At 38.6% G+C, this 20,970-nt stretch overlaps 1 non-coding gene and 3 pseudogenes across 1 annotated transcript; all 4 read right to left on the bottom strand.

Annotated features, from left to right (window-relative positions):
• Positions 1 to 5,074: 5,074 nt before the first annotated feature.
• Positions 5,075 to 5,264, bottom strand: LOC150093750 (U2 spliceosomal RNA). Its single transcript, XR_016550393.1, has one exon. It is a non-coding gene; the product is annotated as a U2 spliceosomal RNA (small nuclear RNA).
• A 1,162-nt stretch (positions 5,265 to 6,426) lies between these two features.
• LOC150093749 (U2 spliceosomal RNA) lies at positions 6,427 to 6,608 on the bottom strand (annotated as a pseudogene).
• Positions 6,609 to 8,369: 1,761 nt separating this feature from the next.
• LOC150093748 (U2 spliceosomal RNA) lies at positions 8,370 to 8,543 on the bottom strand (annotated as a pseudogene).
• A 6,489-nt stretch (positions 8,544 to 15,032) lies between these two features.
• On the bottom strand, positions 15,033 to 15,242 carry LOC150093747 (U2 spliceosomal RNA; annotated as a pseudogene).
• Positions 15,243 to 20,970: the final 5,728 nt, after the last annotated feature.

Here is a 20,970-nt window from a genome sequence, read left to right as displayed (position 1 = left end):
CAATGATACACAATGCACATTCATCACAATGTGTATCATTCCATATACATATATGTTAAAAATACTAAGCAATTTTAAACCTGGTTTTACTCCATTTCCCAAGTAAGCAAACAGACAAACAAGTCAAGTTTGCGCCTGCAAGTGATGCAAGTCAAGCTAATTAACATTTATTATACCCAAGGTAAAATACTTTCTACATATATATATATATATATATATTATTATTATTATTATAGATATTATGTATATATGTTATCGTTATTGCTACCCTGCTAGCAGTTAATACCCCTGCACTCTGGAAAAGTTCGTATATTTTATATTCATCAAATTCATGAAAGTTCGAATTTGACAATGAAAAACAAATTTGCAAGCTGTAAGTCTTACGGCTGACAATTTGACCCGCGTGGGGGGGGGGGGGGAGGAACTCCTAGTGGACAATGCTTTGGTTAGAAATAAAACAACGATCAAATATTGCTGCAAACTTCACGCGGTTTTTTTTTTTTTTCCGACCGTGGTTAATTTGGCGACTTCCAAAGCTTCCTTAATCATTCCGTGTGTTTCTACTGAAGTTTTTTTTTTTTTTTAGCCTGACGCAATGTTCGATGCAGGTTCTTTGCTCCTTAAAATCCGCCATTTCAATCGGAGAAGAAAATCACCGAACCACTAAATTACGACGTTACTAAACGCACGTAACCCAAAAAAGCAGCCTCTCAGTTTGCTAGTTGTAAGCATACTGATTCACCAAAGGTGCTGCTTGGCCCTTATAGCGGGGAAGGCTGTATTACAAACGATTAGCATGTGCTATTCAAATTTCCAGAACTTCGTTTCTATTGCATCTCGTATAAGGAAATGTGCCAGATGCGAATCCATATTGGAGCACAAACCAGAAATGGATGTGTTACAAAATTCTTGACGAAGATAAGTTAGTAATAACAAAATGAAGTAGATAATATTAATATAAAGAAAGAGAATATTATATTAAATAATTTTTTTTAATTAAGTTTTCTTTTATTTCTTTTTTCTTTTCTTTTTTTTTTTAATCAAACGCTAACTTTACATGATCAACGATAAATGAGGTTCATTTAGTGCTACAAATAAATTCTTTATAATAAGAAAACAATAAAAATGTGCACATTTTTATTCTTTTCTTATAGCATTTTACTTAATCTAGTGAGGACAATTCCTGGGTTCTGAATCCATTTACAGTGACAGCTAAGCCAGCTTCAGCGCAAGTGACTATAAGAATCTAATTGACTTAATTAGTGACTCTGATTTAAAACAAAAATACAAGGAACTGCCAATAAATGATTTCTGGACAAATTTAACAGAAGAGGACAAATACACCTGCATGTCAAAACTATTCTTGTTTTACTTCCTTTTACAACGACATATTTATGCGAGGCAGGATTTTCATATTATGCTGCAACCAAATCAAAGCCCAGGAACAGATTCGACGCTACACCAAATATGAGAATTCAACTTTCTAATATTGTGCTTGATATCAAAAGAATTTGTAATTCAAAGACCCAAAAACATCGGAGTCATTAAGAACTTAATTTGCAATATACTATTACTATTTTTATGTGTTTTGTGTTTACTAATTAATATTTGACAATAAATGATTGTTTATTCTTAACGCTTAGATTTACTCATTTATTTTAATTATATTTACCTAACCTACAAATCCAGCACACAGGAGAAAAAGTCTGCATTCACTCGTAAGTACTTATAATAATATTAAAAATTTTTGGTGATCAGAATGGGATATATCAATGAAAATCAGCACGAATTAATTTAATGATGGTTAAATTGATGTTTAATTAATTATCAATTAATTAAACCAATTATTAAGTAATTGATAATTAATGTATTGTATTAATTGATAATTAATGTATTGTATTAATTGATAATTAATGTATTGTATTAATTGATAATATATGTAATGTATTAATTATTAATTAATACATTACAAAATAACGAAGTGTTCCGTGAACATTTCAGGATTTGTGAAGTGTTCCGTAGTAGAAAAAGTTTGAGAAACTCTGTGGGAGAGTAAAGCAAAGAGTTTTTTGGATAATTTGTTCTTGAGAAGATCGAGGACTTCTTGAGCAGGCACATTTGTGAAGAGAGAGAGAACATCGAAATTAGCCATTAAATCTGTTTTTTTAATTTTGATGTCCTTGATTTTTGATACAAAATCAGCAGAGATTTTAATATGAGAAGAGGAAATTCAGGAAAAATTTCTTAAAAAAGTTGCGAGGTAATTACAAAGGTTATAGGTAGGTGAGTGTATGCCTTCAACTATTGGTCTGAGGGGGCAGAGTGCCTTGTGTATCTTGGGGAGACCATATAATCGTGGGATTAAAGGATGAAGTGACCAAAGTGAAAGACGGATGTTTCTTGGTAACTCCAAGGTGGTTTTTAATAAATTATTAGGCCTATTGTGAAATTCAATTGTAGGGTCACTATTTAGTTCAGAGTGAGTATCACTGTTTAAAAGTTCCAAAATTTTATTATGGTAATCAGACTTGTCTAAGATGACAGTCGCATTCCCTTTGTTAGCAGGTAGAATAACAATTTCATTATTATTATTAACTATATATATATATATATATATATATATCTGCTCTTTCAGAGTAAGAAATGTTGCTGGAGGTGGTCTAGCATGATTTATGGTGAAAATGGCTTCCATACGAAGGAGGTTAGCTTCTTTGCTTGGTAATAAAGATGCTGCCTTTTCTATCTTCGTTAATAGTTGTTCTTTAGATATGGTGGTAGGAGCAGTGATAAAATTGAGACCTTCAGCAAGTATACTTTCTTCTGCTGAAGAGAGTAATAATATATATATATATGCTTAAATATAAAGAGCCAACAGTCTTCATTTCGGCGATATAAACACTATTTCAATTAAGGGGATATTAAATCCCACATTGTTTTAAAACCGAATAAGAAACTCAGAGATTGGAATCAGAGAGTTTCATGCCGAATATATAGTAAACTATAAAAATATCGGCGAATACTAGCGTGAGCTAATGCAAGCAGTCCAAGTACGTAGTACAATACCGGGCAACTCGTTGCAAAGGTGAGTAAAGTTCTGATCGTTATTCTTTGGTATTTTCCATAATGTAAAAACACACTTCCTAGGAAATGTATGCTGTTATAATAATAATTTGTGAGTTCAACGTATCTCATCATTGGCCTGTGGAGTAAGATAGGCTGAGATTCAGCAGATAGTAGGAGAGGAAATAAAGCTAGAGTGCATAGTAGAGTAGGCAAAGGAGGCCTAAGCTGACCTGTTTTAGCTGTTGACCCCCAGGAGTGCTTCTAAAACGGTCGTTGATTTTTCACTTTTAAAAAGGAAAAATCCTGAAAAGGAAGAAAAAGGAGAGACTAAGCAAATTTAACAAGTGTAAATATATCTAAAGACTATGTAGAAGACAGGTCTAGGGAGGAATGAGTTTGCCGAGCAAACCCAGAACAGTATAACCAGGAAAAAGAAGGGAGATGACCTGGCCCGGAAGACTTCACCCTGAAAAGGGCTTGGGACCACCTCGATGTTGACTTTCGCAGTCCGGGTTTGTTCAGGTCAACCCCAACCTGGGGACAGAAAAACTTTCAACTGCGAAAGGACTAGACATACCTGTGGATTAAATGCTGATCAAGAAGGAAGATCGAGATAGCGTCAACACCTACAACTTGGAGGTGTTATAGGTGCAGACACAACCGGATTCCCCACCCCCGTACGATCTGGCAGATGGTTGGTAGGTCGCACCATCTCCTCAGGAACCGCTCTTCACCCCGTAAGTACCTTTCCTACTCCAGGAAGCGGCGGAGGTAGGCCGAGAAACAGTTCCTACCACGGAGATAGATGCGATCCTCCTCGTTAAGAAGGTTTTTTTCCTGATTTTCCAAATGTGTTGTTTAATCACATTTATTAGGAAAATCAGGTGTTTCTTGTTTTTGGTTACTGTGGGAGGAAACTGTAGCAAGACTACTTCGGCGAATGTGAGCGCAAGCACCTCAGCCAGTCTATGCCAAACACGCTGTACTGGCGGGCAGTGCCCTGTGGTTTCTATAGGGCACCTCTTTTCTATTTTCTATAGGGCATCTCGACCGTGCAACCTCTTCTGCGCCGCAGACGGGGTTGCACGGTCGAGGTTGCACGGTTGTAGGCTGATTTTACCAGTTTCACAGGGAGGCTGCCGTAGGCGATTCTTCAGGCTAAGTCCCTGTGAAATGGTTGTCCCCAGCTGTTTTTAATGTTGGTGAATAGCACCTCTTCGTTTGTGCCCAGATCGGGCTTTTCCCAGTCAAAGTTGTCAAACATTTTCCAGTACAGCTTGTTTGGGCTGAGCTGAAGCACTCGAACTCCATCCGTTGCCATTTTTTTTTTTGAAAAGTTTGCATATAATATAGAGTTTCATGCCGAATATAGTAAACTATAAAAATATCGGCGAATACTAGCGTGAGCTAATGCAAGTAGTCCTAATACAATACCGGGCAACTCCTTGCAAAGGTGAGTAAAGTTCTGATCGTTATTCTTTGGTATTTTCCATAATGTAAAAACACACTTCCTAGGAAATGTATGCTGTTATTACATTATGGTAGGAGGTCACTACCCAGACCGATTTCAGCCTTTTTTGAGGCTTCATCAGTGAGTAGCTAGACCAAATTAATACCAAAGGGTATAGCGAAAAGAACTTATATACTCTGCTATACGAGTTGTCCAAAAGGTACACCCATTAAGTTGCTTAAATATAAAAAGCCAACATGCTTCATTTCGGCGATATAAACACTATTTCAATTAAGGGGATTTAATATCCCCTTTTTTTATATTATGGAAAATACCAAAGAATAGCAATCAGAACTTTATCCACCTTTGCAACGAGTTGCCCGGTATTGTACTATGTACTAGGACTACTTGCATTAGCTCACGCTAGTATTCGCCGATATTTTTATATAGTTTGCTATATTCGGCATGAAACTCTGAGTTTCTTATTCGGTTTTAAAAGAATGTGGGATTTAAAAATTCCCTTGATTGAAATAATATAAGTTATCACTACTTTTTGTTTTAAAATATGGGGCTCATCCAAGCATGAGTGCAAAGCTTGGTGAACCGTGACAAAGTAGAGCAAGCTCTTTAACTTTGCCAAAGTTCCAAAAAACAGTTTAATACCCAGACTCCACATAGGAGCCCGTCAGATATTAAGCTGACGAGAACAGAAACTACACACTTGATCTTAGCCAAAGGGCCGAGAAGCGATAAACGCAAACTCATATGATTTACGATTTTAGATGACACTTAAATAAGATTATTTATGGTGTATCAAAATATCTTGCGTAAATTTTCATTAAATTATAATGTTTCTAAATTATTTAACTAATTTACTAAATATTTTGTATTTAAAATAAGAATTATTTTAAATACAAAATAGTGTTATTTCCGTAATTTATGATATCAAGAAATTGAAATGCCTCTAAATCTGTGTTTGCCAGAGTGAATAAGCGCAATATGAGGTGCTCAACACAATCATACTTTAGGACTCCCAGGGATGCATGGAAAAACCGATGCGATCGCTGTATATATAGCGATCTCATACCACATATACACTGTCTTCTACTTCAAAGTAGGAGACAGTGGAAAACAGGAGTTATATTTTCATTTATTGTCAAATCCTCCGAACTTTCATGAATATAAAATGTATGGACTTTTTCAGAGTGCAGAGTATTAACTGCTAGTAGGCTAGCAATAACGATAACATATATGTTATATATTTATTTATTACTAATTATATGAAAAGCCAAAGGCTTCAATTCGGCGACGTGAAAATTATTTAAGTTAAGGGATATTACATCCCATATTGTTTCATAGCCGAATATAGAAACTATATAAAGTTCGGCGAGTCCAAGCTTAAGCAAAGTCCCTGGATAGTGCAACACTGAGGCAACTCGTAGCAAGGGTGTCGCAAGTTCCGATCACTGTTCTTGGTATTTACTCATAATGTGAAACCCAGCTCCTAGGAGCTGTATTGTATTGCTGTTCTACATTATGAGTGAAGGTCACTACCCAGATCGGTTTCAACCTTTATTGAGATCTCATCAGTTAGTAGGTAGACGGAGTTAATACCAAGTTTGTAGCGAACAGAACTTATTTATATTTTCATTGTCAAATCCTCCGAACTTGCATGAACATGAATATAAAATGTATGGACATTTTCACAGTGCAGGGTATTAATTGTCAGTAGGCTAGCAATAACGATGACATATATAAAATGTATGGACATTTTCACAGTGCAGGGTATTAATTGTCAGTAGGCTAGCAATAACGATGACATATATGTATGTTATCGTTATTGCTACATATATTAATTATACTACATACATACAGTATATATATATATGTGCATAACACTACTTTTTGTTTTAAAATATGGGGCTGAACCAAGCATGGGTGCAAAGCCCGGTGAACCGTTGTAAAGTAGAGCAAGCTCCTTAACTTCACAAAGTTCCAAAAAACAGTTTAATACCCAGGCTCCAAATAGGAACCCGTCAGATATTAAGCTGACGAGAACAGATTATGTTTGAGTACCATTTTCTGTTCTAACTGTTGTTAGACGTTTTCCATGCCCAAGGCAAATCTTCACCAAGGAACACGGAAGACATACTCATTTATAAAGTACAGTTATCGAAGCTTCAGCCTCCGCTTCCACTTCTTTAACCGTACCCTATTACCCTTTGTGACTTACCATTTTGGATCTATTAAATTCCCATTTGCCTGTTTCGTCCTTGCCCTCTCTGGCCACTGAGTCGAGAGGGTCTATAGACTTTGCAGGCTTGGGAATCCTTTTGAAACTTATGGTCTGTAGAGAAAAGACTGATAGGACAGATGAAAACATAAACATCTGGGCTTGAAGTGGGTGGGCTGGGTGGGTTTCTATTTTATACTATTTAAATACACTTTGGTTGGGGTTCTTCCCAGCGAAGGTGCCAGTCCCTTCCCTGGGTTCTGTTCACCTCGTCGTCCCAAGGGATGTTAGAGTTAGTCTTGGGACGGCTTGGTGAGACAGGAGGTTAGTATCTATATATAAAGAGAACTTAAAATAAACTTTTGGTTGGTGTATACCTCCTAGTTATAGTTGGCAGTTACTTCTGCGCAAGGTTAGTGGAAAGGAAAATTAAATATAAATATAAAAGTTATGTTAAGTTTATAATTTATTTTTATTTTTTTATTTTTTTATTTTTATATATATATATATATTTACTATCCCTTTATATATATATATATATATATATATATATATATATATATATATATATATATATATATATATATATATATATATATATATATATATATATATATATATATATATATATATATAAAGGGATAGTAAAAGATTGGAGGAATTTTTTACAACTTAAGAAGAGGTATTTTAGAGCACTTGGCAACTTTTCGCAGTTCTTGCATCAGAGAGACAACTTTTGGTGGCCACCTGAAGTTGGTCTTTCCTGCTGTGATGTAGGGTCCTGCTCTAAGTTTTCCATACTCTAACTTGCCTGAAAAGTAAAGTAAAGTTAGCTATTATTTTGCCTCCGCTTTTATAAGAGACTCCACTTAATCCGTTGGGATCAACTTTACAGTGTCGTCTCTTATAAAGGAGTAGACGGCATCATAAGCTGCCATCGCATCCTCAGGAAGCATGTTCATAAAGCCTTCGAAATCTCTGGGCTCTATTTTATATACGTCTCGGAAGATGGTTCCTGCCCATGACAAACCCACCGTTCTGTTGCTTTTCCTTTCGTTGTAGAATAAGAAAGGCTCTTCCTTGGTTCCAAAGGTTATTCTAATTTTCATTTTTTCTTCCCATGGAACCTTTTGAGCATTTCCTCCCCTATTTCAACAGTGGTGGTTTTGTCATCGTCACAAATACGCGTTAGTTCTTCTTTAGTTAGAGAGTTTTCTCTTGCTTGTGACTGGGCAGGTTTCTCCTTTTTTTTCCTTCACTTCTTAATTCTCTAGTGTTGAGTATTTCGTACATACACCAAGCGACTATGTGAATACTGACATTCACCGGAGAATATACGACCTTTGCCAGATATCGGTCTTTCACAGTAACATAAATATATGTTATGTTATAGTTATATATACTTAGTAGTGTCGTATTATATATATTATATATACTATATACTAATATATATACTAATATATATACTATACTATATATATATAGTATTATATAGTATTACGTACTATATATATATATATTATATATATAGTATTACGTACTATATATATATGTATTTATATATTATATATATTATATTACATATATATATATATACTTACTTAACACTACTTTTTGTTTTAAAATAGGAGGCTCAACCAAGCATGGGTGCAAAGCCCGGTGAACCGTTGTAAAGTAGAGCAAGCTCCTTAACTTCACAAAGTTCCAAAAAACAGTTTAATACCCAGACTCCAAATAGGAGCCCGTCAGATATTAAGCTGACGAGAACAGAAAAAAAATTTTGTGAGTTCAACGTATCTCATCATTGGCCTGTGGAGTAAGATAGGCTGAGATTCAGCAGATAGTAGGAGAGGAAATAAAGATAGAGTGCATAGTAGTAGAGTAGATGAAAGAGGCCTCAGCTGACCTGTTTTAGCTGTTGACCCCCCAGGGGTGCTTCTAAAACGGTCGTTGATTTTTCACTTTTAAAAAGGAAAAATCCTGAAAAGGAAAAAAAAGGAGAGACTAAGCAAATTTAACAAGTGTAAATATATCTAAAGACTATGTGGAAGACAATTCTATAGAGGAATGAGTTTGCCGAGCAAACCCAGAACAGTATAACCAGGAAAAGAAGGGAGATGACCTGGCCCGGAAGACCCCGCCCTGAAAAGGGCTTGGGACCTCCTCGATGTTGGCCTTCGCAGTCCGGGTTTGTTCAGGTCAACCCCAACCTGGGGACAGAAAAACTTTCAACTGTGAAAGGACTAGACCTACCTGTGGGTTAAACGCTGATCAGGAAGGAAGATCGAGACAGCGTCAACACCTACAACTTGAAGGTGTTATAGGTGCAGACACAACCGGATTCCCCCCTGTATGATTTGGCAGATGGTTGGTGGATCACACCATCTCCTCAGGAACCGCTCTTCTCCCCGTAAGTACCTTTCCTGCTCCAGGAAGCGGCGGAGGTAGGCTGAGAGGCAGTTCTTAACACGGAGATAGATGCGATCCCCCTCGTTAAGAAGGTGTTTTTTCCTGGTTTTCCAAATGTGGTGCTTAATCACATTTATTAGGAAAATCAGGTGTTTCTTGTTTTTGGTTACTGGGGGAGGAAACTGTAGAAAGACTATTTCGGGGAATGTGAGCGCTGGGATCGCAAGCACCTCAGCCAGTCTGTGCCAAACACGCTGTGCTGGCGGGCAGTGAAAGAAGAGGTGCCCTACTGTTTCTATCGCACCGCAGACGTCGCAGAAGGGGTTGCATGGTCGCGGGTTGTAAGCTGATTTTACGAGTTTCACCGGGAGTCTGCCGTAGGCGATTCTCCAGGCTAAGTCCCGGTGAAATGGTCCCCCAGCTGTTTTTTATGTTGGTGAACAGCACCTCTTCGTTTGTGCCCAGATCGGGTTTTTCCCAGTCAAAGCTGTCAAAAATTTTCCAGTACAGCTTGTTTGGGCTGAGCTGAAGCACTCGAACTCCATCCGTTGCCAATTTTTTAAAAAGTTTACATATTGTGTAGTACCACTCAGGCACCGTCTCTGCACATGGTCCGGCGTGGCCAGTGATCCCGAAGTAGGGTAGGAAAAATCCTAAGAAGTATTTCATCAGATTGCCGGAAGGGTGATTTGATGCCAGTGCTTTCCGTATGGTCTGAGCAGCGTTGGTTAGGTGGCAGTATTTGAGGATTGGCAGGGCGAATCCCCCTTGTGTGGGGGGAAGATGGAGAAATGCCCTGCGCACCTCGTGTTTCCTGTTGTTCCAGAAAAAATTAGTGATATGTTTGTGAATGGCGTTGTCTTGTGTGTCTGTTATGTTTGTGAGGTTAATGGTGTGCAGTAACATCGGTTTTAGGACTGTTTTGATAACTGTTGCTCTACCTTCGAATGATAGGTAGTTGGGACTGAAGGGTTTTAGTTTTTCGCAACACATTTCTATTAAGTGTTGTGTTTGCAACACTGGGGTCTCTAGGAAGGGAATTCCTAGTATTGTTAATGGGCTGGTTGTGGGTTTCAGACCATACGGAAGACTGGCATGGTCGAATTTCCCATAAATTTTGATTCTTGTTTTTTCTGGGTTGGTGTGAAGACCACTGAGCACGCTGAACTCTCGCAGTATGCCGAAGAAGATGTAAATCGATTCGGAATCCCTAAGGGTTCCGACAATGTCATCGGCATATGCGACAGTTTTGCTCTGTTTGGAGCCTAAGGGCAGCGGTATTCCTCTTACTGCGCGCGTCTCATCAATTTTTTTTAGAAGAGGCTCTAGTACTAAAGAGAAAAGAAGGGGGCTAAGGGGGCAGCCTTGCCGAACCCCTCTGCGTATGGGAATGGGTTCTGAAAGAAACCCATTAATCGCAATGTGCGTTGTTGTTTTACCGTACATGCTTTTGATTGCTTCCCTTACGCAGGCCGCCACTCCGACTTTCTCTAGGATATAGTGCAGGAAGTTGTGCTTTGCACTATCGAACGCTTTATCTAAGTCTACTGATACGAGTGCAAGTGGGAGTTCCTTGTTCGTCACAAAGCGAAGAAGGTCTCTTATCAGGAAGAGGTTGAGTGCCATCGATCTTCCCGGAACTCCGTATACTTGAGTGCTGGTTAGCACATTCCCAATGCCCAACTTCAGACGGTTACAAATCACTCTTGCGAATAATTTGTAGTCTGTGTTAGTCAAGGAAATGGGCCTCCAGCTACCCATGCTATTTAGGTCTCTCCCTTTCTTGGGGATGAAAATTGTGTACCCGCTAACGAAGTCAGCAGGCACGTCACCAGTGAATAGGAAGCTGTTGAATAGTGAGACCAGGATAGGCAAGATGAAGTTCCAGGCTGAGCGATAGAGCTCAACGCCTAGCCCATCCAGGCCAGGGGTTTTCCGTAGCTTAAGCTGTTTATAGGCTCGAGTAACCTCTTCCGAAGTGATTGGTCTCTTTTGAAGAGTTCTGAGGTGTTCAGGCATGTTGTCAATGTTCCACACTCCGAAGTCGCCTGTCTCCTCAGCTTCGTCGGAATAGGTTCTCGTGTAATGCTGGGAAAATTGCCGCAGGATGTCTCCCGTGGTTGTGAGTGTTTGCCCGTTAGCATGAATTTGCCGAACCGCTTTCTCATCTTGTGCTGCTATGCGCTGCCGGTTATAAAAAGCGGCCGAAGGTGTTTCCGCCTGCCGGAGAAACAATCTGGTGCGAAAATCGAGCTCGGCGACTTTTTTTCGTCGAAGTGCCTCGAGTTCGATTTCCACGGCTTTAATAAGCGAATCGCTAGGAATACCGTTTCTCTGGTTAGCCCGGTACCACCCTAGCTCTCGGTACAGCTCTCTCATTTTTTTCCTTTGCGCGTGAGCTCTTTCTCTGGAGATGTTTTGGAAGAGCTCTTTTGCCTCGGTTTTGAACTGGGCCCACGCGTCCCAGTCCCAGTGGGCCCTTTTCCTTCCTTCGCATAGCAGCTGCAAATCCTTGCTATAAATTTTGGGGAAGCTTGGAGGCATTTTCCAGGGTCCTCTCGATGTTTCTACGACCTCGGGTAGTTCGATGTTCATCAGAACCATTTCATGGTCTGTTATCGAGCTACCAACCGCTATATGCCTGACCGAGATAACTTGTGGCCCAAGGTTCCTGGAAACATAAAGGCGGTCTAGTCGCGTTGCGACTCCTCCTCTCGCCCATGTGGTACCCACTGTGTTTGGATTATGTTCCCTCCAGATGTCGATGAGGTCGACATTATCACAGCAGAGTTGCAGTTCCCTTGAGCCACCGGTACCGGAGTTGATGTTGCCACCAACTTTGTCAAGTCTTACGTCAGCGATGCAGTTCCAGTCCCCCCCGGCGATGATATACTGAGCCCCGTGTAAATAGGGTTCTAGGGACATGAAGAACCCGCTTCGCTGGTGGGCGTTGTTGGGGGCATATACATTAAGGAAGCGGATGACTCTACCTCCAAACTTCCAGTCTATAGAGACTAGACGTCCTGCGCATCTTTCTGTACATTGAAAAACCCGCCTAGAATAGGCTGACGAATAAGGATTCCCACCCCCCTCGCACAGCGCTCTCCGAAACACCAGAAGCTCTGAACGGGGAAGTTTCTGGAGAAGTTTTCTATGTCCCAGTACTGATAAAAATGCGTCTCCTGAAGAAAGAGTACATGAACCTCATGCAGTAAGATTAGGCTCCAAACAGCGCGTTGTGCGTTGACGGAGCGCAGACCGTTAATGTTGAGAGTGGCGACGCGAAAAGTGTTGTTCATTTTAGTGGTGTAGTTATAGGGAGGGACAATTAGAATTTTAGTGTCTCTTCGGTAACTATTTTGATTAGTGCTTGGTATAGCGCTGTGATGTCGCTGTCGTGTAAGCCCATATTGGCGGCTAGAATGGAGTTCCTAAAGGAGTTTTGTTCCTCATTTAGAATATCTGGCACGGCAAGTTTGTCCCATTCCAAGCCAACACCAGGGTTTTGATGAACCCTTTGTGTAGTGGGCATAGAAGTGTGGCTCGCCGCTTTTCTCTATGGCATTGTGGATTCTTTCGAACCCGTCCTGGTCTTTTTGGACGTGGTGGAGAATAGTAGCTCCCCCTGGAATTATTTTAGGGAATGGTGCTGGGGTGGGTTCTGTTCCTGTCGTGGGGAGGGTAGTAGGGTTTCCGCCCATAGGCAACCTTTTAAACGAAGCTTGTTCGTCTTCTACCTGTTCCCTTTGACGTTTTGCTGTAGAGGTGTCCATTTCCTCTATGGCAGATGCTGTGGTTGTATCTGCGTTCGTGGTGGTGGGGGGAACGCTGGCTGTTGAATTTTGGCTTCTGTACTTTTTGGTTTTACCCAGTGATACTTGTTTGAACCCCTCTTGTTTGCCACGTTTGGGTTGGGCTGTTGATATCGGTGGCTGGGTCGGGGTGGGTATTTTTGGTGGTTCTGTGTTGTCAGAGCTAAGGGGGGGAGGAACGGGAAGTGGTTGTATCGCACCCCCCATTCGTTCTGCTGCTGTTCTGTGTTGACACACATTGTAACTGTGGTCTTTTTGGTGGCATTTCTTGCAGGGGTTGGTGCAATGTGGTAGGGAATGGCCAGATTCGCCACAATTGCAGCACTTGGCCTTGGCACACTCTGCTCCCAGGTGTTCGTGGGAGCCACACCTGTAGCATTGCTTTGTGACACCTGGGTAGTTTACCATGAATTTTTCGGAGCCGATGGTGACAAAGTTCGGAACAGGAGTTTTCATCTCCATTGTGAAGATGACCACTCCTGATTTCCAATCCGGGTAGTCGACATCAGTGCCTCGTTTAATGTTCTTAATTGTGCCCCATTTAGCGAATGTCTTGTGGATGACGTCGTCGCTATTTTCTATATATTCGAGGGGGAACCTGTCAATTTTTACAGTTCTTAATAGGCTTCCCACTAAGAACGGAGTGATTTCTACGTCATTACATTTAAAACCCTCCAGCAGTTTGTCCCTAGTTGTGGTGTTTTTTACCACTACCTGGTATCTCCCTGCCCCAAAGGGGGTAAACCCGTAAATGTTTTCGGAACCTACTGCCTCACAAAGTGCTTTGCAGATATGTCTTTTGTTTAGGGATGGGTCAGTTTGAAAACCGACCGTTCTCACCCTAGGAAGTAGTGAAGACATGTCAGTCTTAGGTTTGGCCACGGCCAAAAAAAAAAAAAGATATAGGATCTAGGGAAGAGTAGGATCGCGGTGGTAGATTAGTAAAAATACCGTAGGACAGAAAAGGTTCTACAAGCAAAGAGAGAAATTCCGTAAGAACAAGTCTTACCAGCAAATCCTGTAGCTTAAGCCTAGCTACTAGCAGAAAGAAAGAAAAAAATAGAGTGAAAGGAATCCAAAAATAGAGAAATATCTTATCTTACCAACCACGATCGATCCGGAAAAGGCAGCTCTCATATCTTTTATCAAACAATACGACAAACAAAGAAATCTTATCCTATATTGAGTACTAACTATTACGATAAGACAAAATTACGTGACCATCGCATCCTCAGGAAGCATGTTCATAAAGCCTTCGAAATCTCTGGGCTCTATTTTATATACGTCTCGGAAGATGGTTCCTGCCCATGACAAACCCACCGTTCTGTTGCTTTTCCTTTCGTTGTAGAATAAGAAAGGCTCTTCCTTGGTTCCAAAGGTTATTCTAATTTTCATTTTTTCTTCCCATGGAACCTTTTGAGCATTTCCTCCCCTATTTCAACAGTGGTGGTTTTGTCATCGTCACAAATACGCGTTAGTTCTTCTTTAGTTAGAGAGTTTTCTCTTGCTTGTGACTGGGCAGGTTTCTCCTTTTTTTCCCTTCACTTCTTAATTCTCTAGTGTTGAGTATTTCGTACATACACCAAGCGACTATGTGAATACTGACATTCACCGGAGAATATACGACCTTTGCCAGATATCGGTCTTTCACAGTAACATAAATATATGTTATGTTATAGTTATATATACTTAGTAGTGTCGTATTATATATATTATATATACTATATACTAATATATATACTATACTATATATATATACTATACTATATATATACTATACTATATATATATATATATATTATATATATAGTATTATATATAGTATTACGTACTATATATAAACTAAAGAAGAATTAGAAATCAGCCTGAAAGTAACAAGAAATGGAAAATCACCTTGAGAAGATAAGCTAGGTTCAGAACTATATAAATACGCAGGAACAAGATTCAAAGAAAGACTCTTATTATTTTTAAATAAAATTTACTCAGCTGGTGTAATAAATATAATATTTATTACATATATATATATATATATACTTACTTAACACTACTTTTTGTTTTAAAATAGGATAGGAGGCTCAACCAAGCATGGGTGCAAAGCCCGGTGAACCGTTGTAAAGTAGAGCAAGCTCCTTAACTTCACAAAGTTCCAAAAAACAGTTTAATACCCAGACTCCAAATAGGAGCCCGTCAGATATAGGATAGGAGCCCGTCAGATATTAAGCTGACGAGAACAGAAACTATACACTTGATCTTAGCCAAACGGCCGAGAAGCGATAAGCACAAACTTTTATGATTTACAATTTTAGATGACACTTAAATAGGATTATTAATGGTGTATCAAAATATCTTGCGTAAATTTTCGTTAAATCATAATTTTCTAAATTATTTAACTAATTTGCTAAATACTTCGTATTTAAAATAAGAATATTTATAGTGTTATTTCTGTAATTTATGATTTCAAGAAATCGTAATTCCTCTAAATCTGTGTTTGCCAAAGTGAGTAAGTGCATCTCCACTGGCACGCGACAGGTCTTAAGGAAGTACGAATACTTATTTTTAAAATGTTGATCACTGTTCTGTAACTAAAAAAATTAAAAGAAGTTTGAACAAATATCTCTTCGTATATATCGACTATTCTGTTAGGATCGCGTCTAGTTGACGGCAGAGTCGCGTTCCAGTCATGGATTAGAAGTGTTTGCATGAAACAAATTTTTAATTTAAATAGTTCGAACTATGAAGTAGGAACTCTCCGCTAATTTTCAGAATCATTCATATCTTAAATTGTAACAGTCTTCAGCTATTGTTTCACCACCCATGCATGCATGCATTTATCTATACATATTTTAATTGTGATTGCTTCACAAGTTGTGCTGAATGTACATGTTACACGCGCATGGATAATAATACTCTTACTCTTTTTTTTTTTTTTTAGCAGTTGTATTATTGGTTATTAACAATTCTTCTTTTATTATTTGCCAGCAAAGGTTGGTCGATTGGTAGAGCCTCTGCTACTAATGGCGTACGAATACAAGTCCCTGATGTCGACCGTGGTCGTACACATGCCCTTGCTTAACTAACGTGCTTAACTGACAAGTTAAGCACGGTTGAGCGCGGTTAGCAGCTGGAAGAGGCTCAACCGTTCGATGCTGTTTGCACACTCTCCCTCGATGAGTCTTTGGACTCCTTGGAGGTGTCACAATAATAATAATAATAATTATTAATAATATTTATTAATAATAATAATAATTATTATTATTATGTGACATATTAATAATAAATATTAATAATATTTATTAATAATAATAATAATTATTATTATTATGTGACATATTAATAATAAATATTAATAATATTTATTAATAATAATAATAATTATTATTATTATGTGACACCTCCAAGGAGTCCAAAGACTCATCGAGGGAGAATAATAAATATTATTAATAATAATAATTATTATTATTATGTGACACCTCCAAGGAGTCCAAAGACTCATCGAGGGAGAGTGTGCAAACAGCATCGAACGATTGAGCCTCTTCCAGCTGTTAAGCACGGTTGAGCACGGTTAGCAGCTGGAAGAGGCTCAATCATTCGATGCTGTTTGCACACTCTCCCTCGATGAGTCTTTGGACTCCTTGGAGGTGTCACATAATAATAATAATAATTATTATTATTAATATTTATTATTAATAATAATAATTATTATTATTAAGCGAGATCTCCAGGGAGACAGGGGCTCATTGAGGGAGGCCACATACTACATGCACCAGGTATCATACTTATTCTTGAATTCGTACTGCTTGCACACAACATCCAATGGCAATCCATTTTAATTACGCACTACCCTATGACAGAAAACTAGTCCTCGCCCCCTTCTTAGCAGCATTCATTCTCAGCCTCCAGGGATGCCCTCTTGTCCTTCCCCCCACCTTCCATAAATTGAAAAATTCCATCAATCGAAATCCTCTATGACCTTTTGAGAAGTTTGTAAGTCTCAATCATATCACCCCTCTTTCTCCTGTTTGCTAGCATCTGCAGTCTACAAATTCTCAATCTATCTTCATAATCAGTATTCCATGATCCTGATATGATTTTTATCACTCTCCTTTGTACTCTCTCTCTCTCCACTATATCAGAATCATAACGGAAACCAAGAGACTAGACCAGACTTGTGCACAATAGTCCAAGTGAGTTATTATTAAGGCCTTATTAAAGAGGCAAAACGACATTCTTATCTTTACATGTGAACGTTCATTTCACCATTACAATTATCTTTTGAGTTGTATTTGCAATCTTTGCAACATGGCCCCTGAACTTCAACTTGCTATCTACTAACACTCCAAGATTCCTAGCCTCATCAGTTTCTTCTAGCATAACCCCACCAATATAATAAGACATGGGATCATGCCAAAGTGAATATCTTTGCATTTACTGACATTGAATTGACTTCCATTTTCTCATGCCCACAATTCCAGCCCATATTCAAATCATTCTGCAAGAACTGCAGCATCAGCAGCATTCCTGATTACCCTACCTATCTTCGCATCATCAGCAAATAGCTGTATATCGCTTGTCAAATTCTTCCCAATACCATTAATGTACAGACTGAAGAACAGTGGACAAACACTGATCTTTGTGGAACACCACTGGTTACCTTAAATCTTGCAGATTCACATCCCCCCTCCCCACAGACCACTTTTTTCACATCTGTCAGTCAGCTATCCTCTTATCCACACTAACTCATTCAGAATTTTCTGAATGCGAGCTCTAACCAATTTTTCCAAAATCTTCACCACTACCACCACCACTGCTGAGATACTAATTGGTCAATAGTTGGATACACTGGTCTTTGCACTATTCTGGTGCAATGGAATTACCATACATTTGTTTCATTCCTGTGGAATTTTTCTTTTTCTGAGACTGATATTAAACAGTCTGGAAACAGTCAAAGGAATGGCCAGTTAAGCTGAGCACTCTTTTGGCACATGTGCTGATATTCCATCAGTCCCTATTGCTGAATTCTTATTCAGTTTGTGCAACAGCTCTAATACCTCATCCTCATACACCTGAGTTTCTTCATCCAGTGAAGAGGTAGTAGTGAACTCAGTGTTGCATATACTAGGTTGATAGATTTAACAAAATGGGCACTCATTAGTTGAACAACTTCTTCTGCATCTCTTACCCTCTCACCATCTGCATTTAGAAGAGTTATTCCTTCATATTTTCTTGCTGCATATTGATAGAATTCGTGTAAATTGTCTTTAACACACCGAGCCAGTTTCTTTTCACACTCAGACTTTGCTTTCCATACAACAGTTGCGACTATTCTAGCCTGCTGCTTATAATTTTCATAATGGACATCATCCTTATGCACATGGTATTCCTTCCACATCATCTTTTCATACAAATCTCTTGATTTATATGATTGCACATCCATTTCACTCCTACCCTATTTATTCTTCGAACTCTCGGGACACATTCTGATATCGCATCATTTAAGTATTGTTTAAATGCTTCCCATGCACATAGTATAGTTACTCTTCAGTTGGTCATAATTTCCTGCTTTGTAGTTCAGCATGTAACCTTTTCTGAATGGAAAATTCATAAACTTAGCCAGTTCCCAAGTCTGTACTGCATAATCACTGTCATCAACTGAAGGCAGAACAGTTATGTCTTTAAATGAAATGTCCTCTGACACTATAATCAAATTTAACACTCTTTGACCTCAAGTTCCTTCTGTCACATGCTGCTTGAGGAAGTTGTCCCACAGCAGCCCAAGAAATTCATTTTCATTTTTCTCATGAGATTCCGCTGCTACCAATCAATATTTGGATAATTAAAGTCTCCCATTATGATTACTCTTTTCGAGATCATCCTTTCTACTGGGTGACATTCCTTCATCACTAGCAACCGATCCACTAGGTCTGTAACAACACCCCACTATGTAATTGATCTTGCTAGATTCAACCTCACACCAGATGGCTTCAAACTCACTGTCACATGAAATACTGTTAGTAGTAGTACTACGATCATATTTCTCAACTCTAACTGGATTCAAGTCATCCAATATCATTAGCAGCATGCTCCCTTCTCTCCTATCCTTCCTAAAAATAGTGTACCCTTTACACTCGATACCAGTTAATATGTGTGATTGTGATAGCCAGGTCTCACTAAAGCCTATGATCTGAGGTCACAACATATTGATCAAGGCAACAAACTCTACCCCTTTGTACATGAATACTCCTAGCATTCGTGTACAGCCATAACAATCTACCAGCATGTACTTTTGAATACGCTTGTCTGTAGTTTGCAAGACACAGTTGGACAACTTGAAGATCTCTATTCTTCTCTAGTGCTTTATATATGTAGACATATTCGCACACATTTGATGGGTTCGAAACACAAAGTTGAAATTTTCTCCTCATCAACATTTCCATGATAAAGTCCATTCCCATCATTAACACAGTTATATAACATTGCCGCATTTACACTCATATTCTCACCATTTATCCCTTTTTAATTTAGTTTCCCTGACTATCATTTGCCATAATAGCCCTTCTTCTTAATTCATTTTATCCTGTCGAGGTAAAATACTGATGATTCTCACTTTTTCCCTATTCACTATTGCCTCTTCAAATCCTTACATGTCCTCTCTCATACCTTCATAGTGCAATTTGAAGAACGATGGAGCGTTGCGCCCTTCGATTGGAAAAAGGCCTTCAATTCTCATCATGACGGGAGGAATCTTTATATGGACTTTTTCAATCGAAGCTAAGTTAGCTGATCTCATACAGAAGTAGCAGGGTTTTTTCTCCCGGAAACTTGGGTTTTTCATCGCTCATACACACAAATGGGCATTTCAGAACATATGCAATTTATAGACAAAAAAATATTAGCTGTGGTGGTGGTGGGCATAGATGGTGCTGATGATGTTGATTGGTAGTAGAGGTTCGGTGTAGTGGTGGAGATGGAGAGTTGTACAATAGGTGTCCTCCCGTGACGAGTCTTCGGACTCCTTGGAGGTGTCACGAATAATAATAAAATAATAATGAACTTATTGCTAGTTAAGTTGTTAATTTTCACTCCTGGAAAACTCGAAGTTATAACTCACTCATCAATAGCATATTTTATTAGAGTCACCATACCAAATAACATCCTTCTTTTTACAAACAACATCACTTAGCTGATTTCCATGCTTTATTGTTTCTCATTTTGCTGTTTAATTTTCTTTCCCCCCCTATGTTCATTTAAACGTCTCTCGAATTTTTGTAATTCTCCATTGTCTCTCTGATGATCTGCTTTAATTTTGCTATTTTGGAGATTAATTCATTTTCATTAACCTCCTCCACATCTCCAATAATGTTGTTAGCGGGGCGAGCTTTCTTGTTCTCGCCTGCAGTGCTCTTCTTAGCATTATGTTTTTTGTGCATTTTTGGCGCCATTTTAAACTTGTGCTTATTACTGAAATATCTTATTCATCTTTCACCTGAAAACATTTAGCCCACAGTGAGATTCAAGCCCACAGTCACAGCTTTGGCATACTCACTTGCAGAGTCAGTATACAAAGCACTTGGCCAAACAGGCCAGTGAATGAAATTCAATCTAAAATGCCATTGCAAACTACTTGAGAGAGAGAACAAAACTGAATTTGGAAGATATATTTTTATAAGCAACAAATTTCATTACTCCATCCAATTGTTAAAGAAAGCAAAAATGTAATGTGACAAAAAGATAGGATATGATAACAGCATTCTGAAACTTTAAAATGACTAAAAAGAAAATGAAATAATAAACTAACCATAAAGTTAACTTGATTTTTATTATTACATAATCAAACGATCACAATTACAAATGAAATTCTCTTGGAGCAATATTTTTAAGATTTAAAAGTGCATGGAAAAACTAATAATTTAGCTATCACATAAGTAGTGCCAGAACACGATCTTATTACAATATTCTTAGGGGCTAATATGTATACAAATAAACCATAAAGCAATTGTTCTTTC

The sequence above is a fragment of the Typopeltis vanoorti genome, chromosome 23 (genome assembly GCF_054136105.1).
Source record: "Typopeltis vanoorti isolate ZY-2024b chromosome 23, IOZ_Tvanoo_1.0, whole genome shotgun sequence".
Taxonomy (NCBI): Eukaryota; Metazoa; Arthropoda; class Arachnida; order Uropygi; family Thelyphonidae; genus Typopeltis; species Typopeltis vanoorti.
This window is presented reverse-complemented; position numbering and strand designations above follow the sequence as displayed.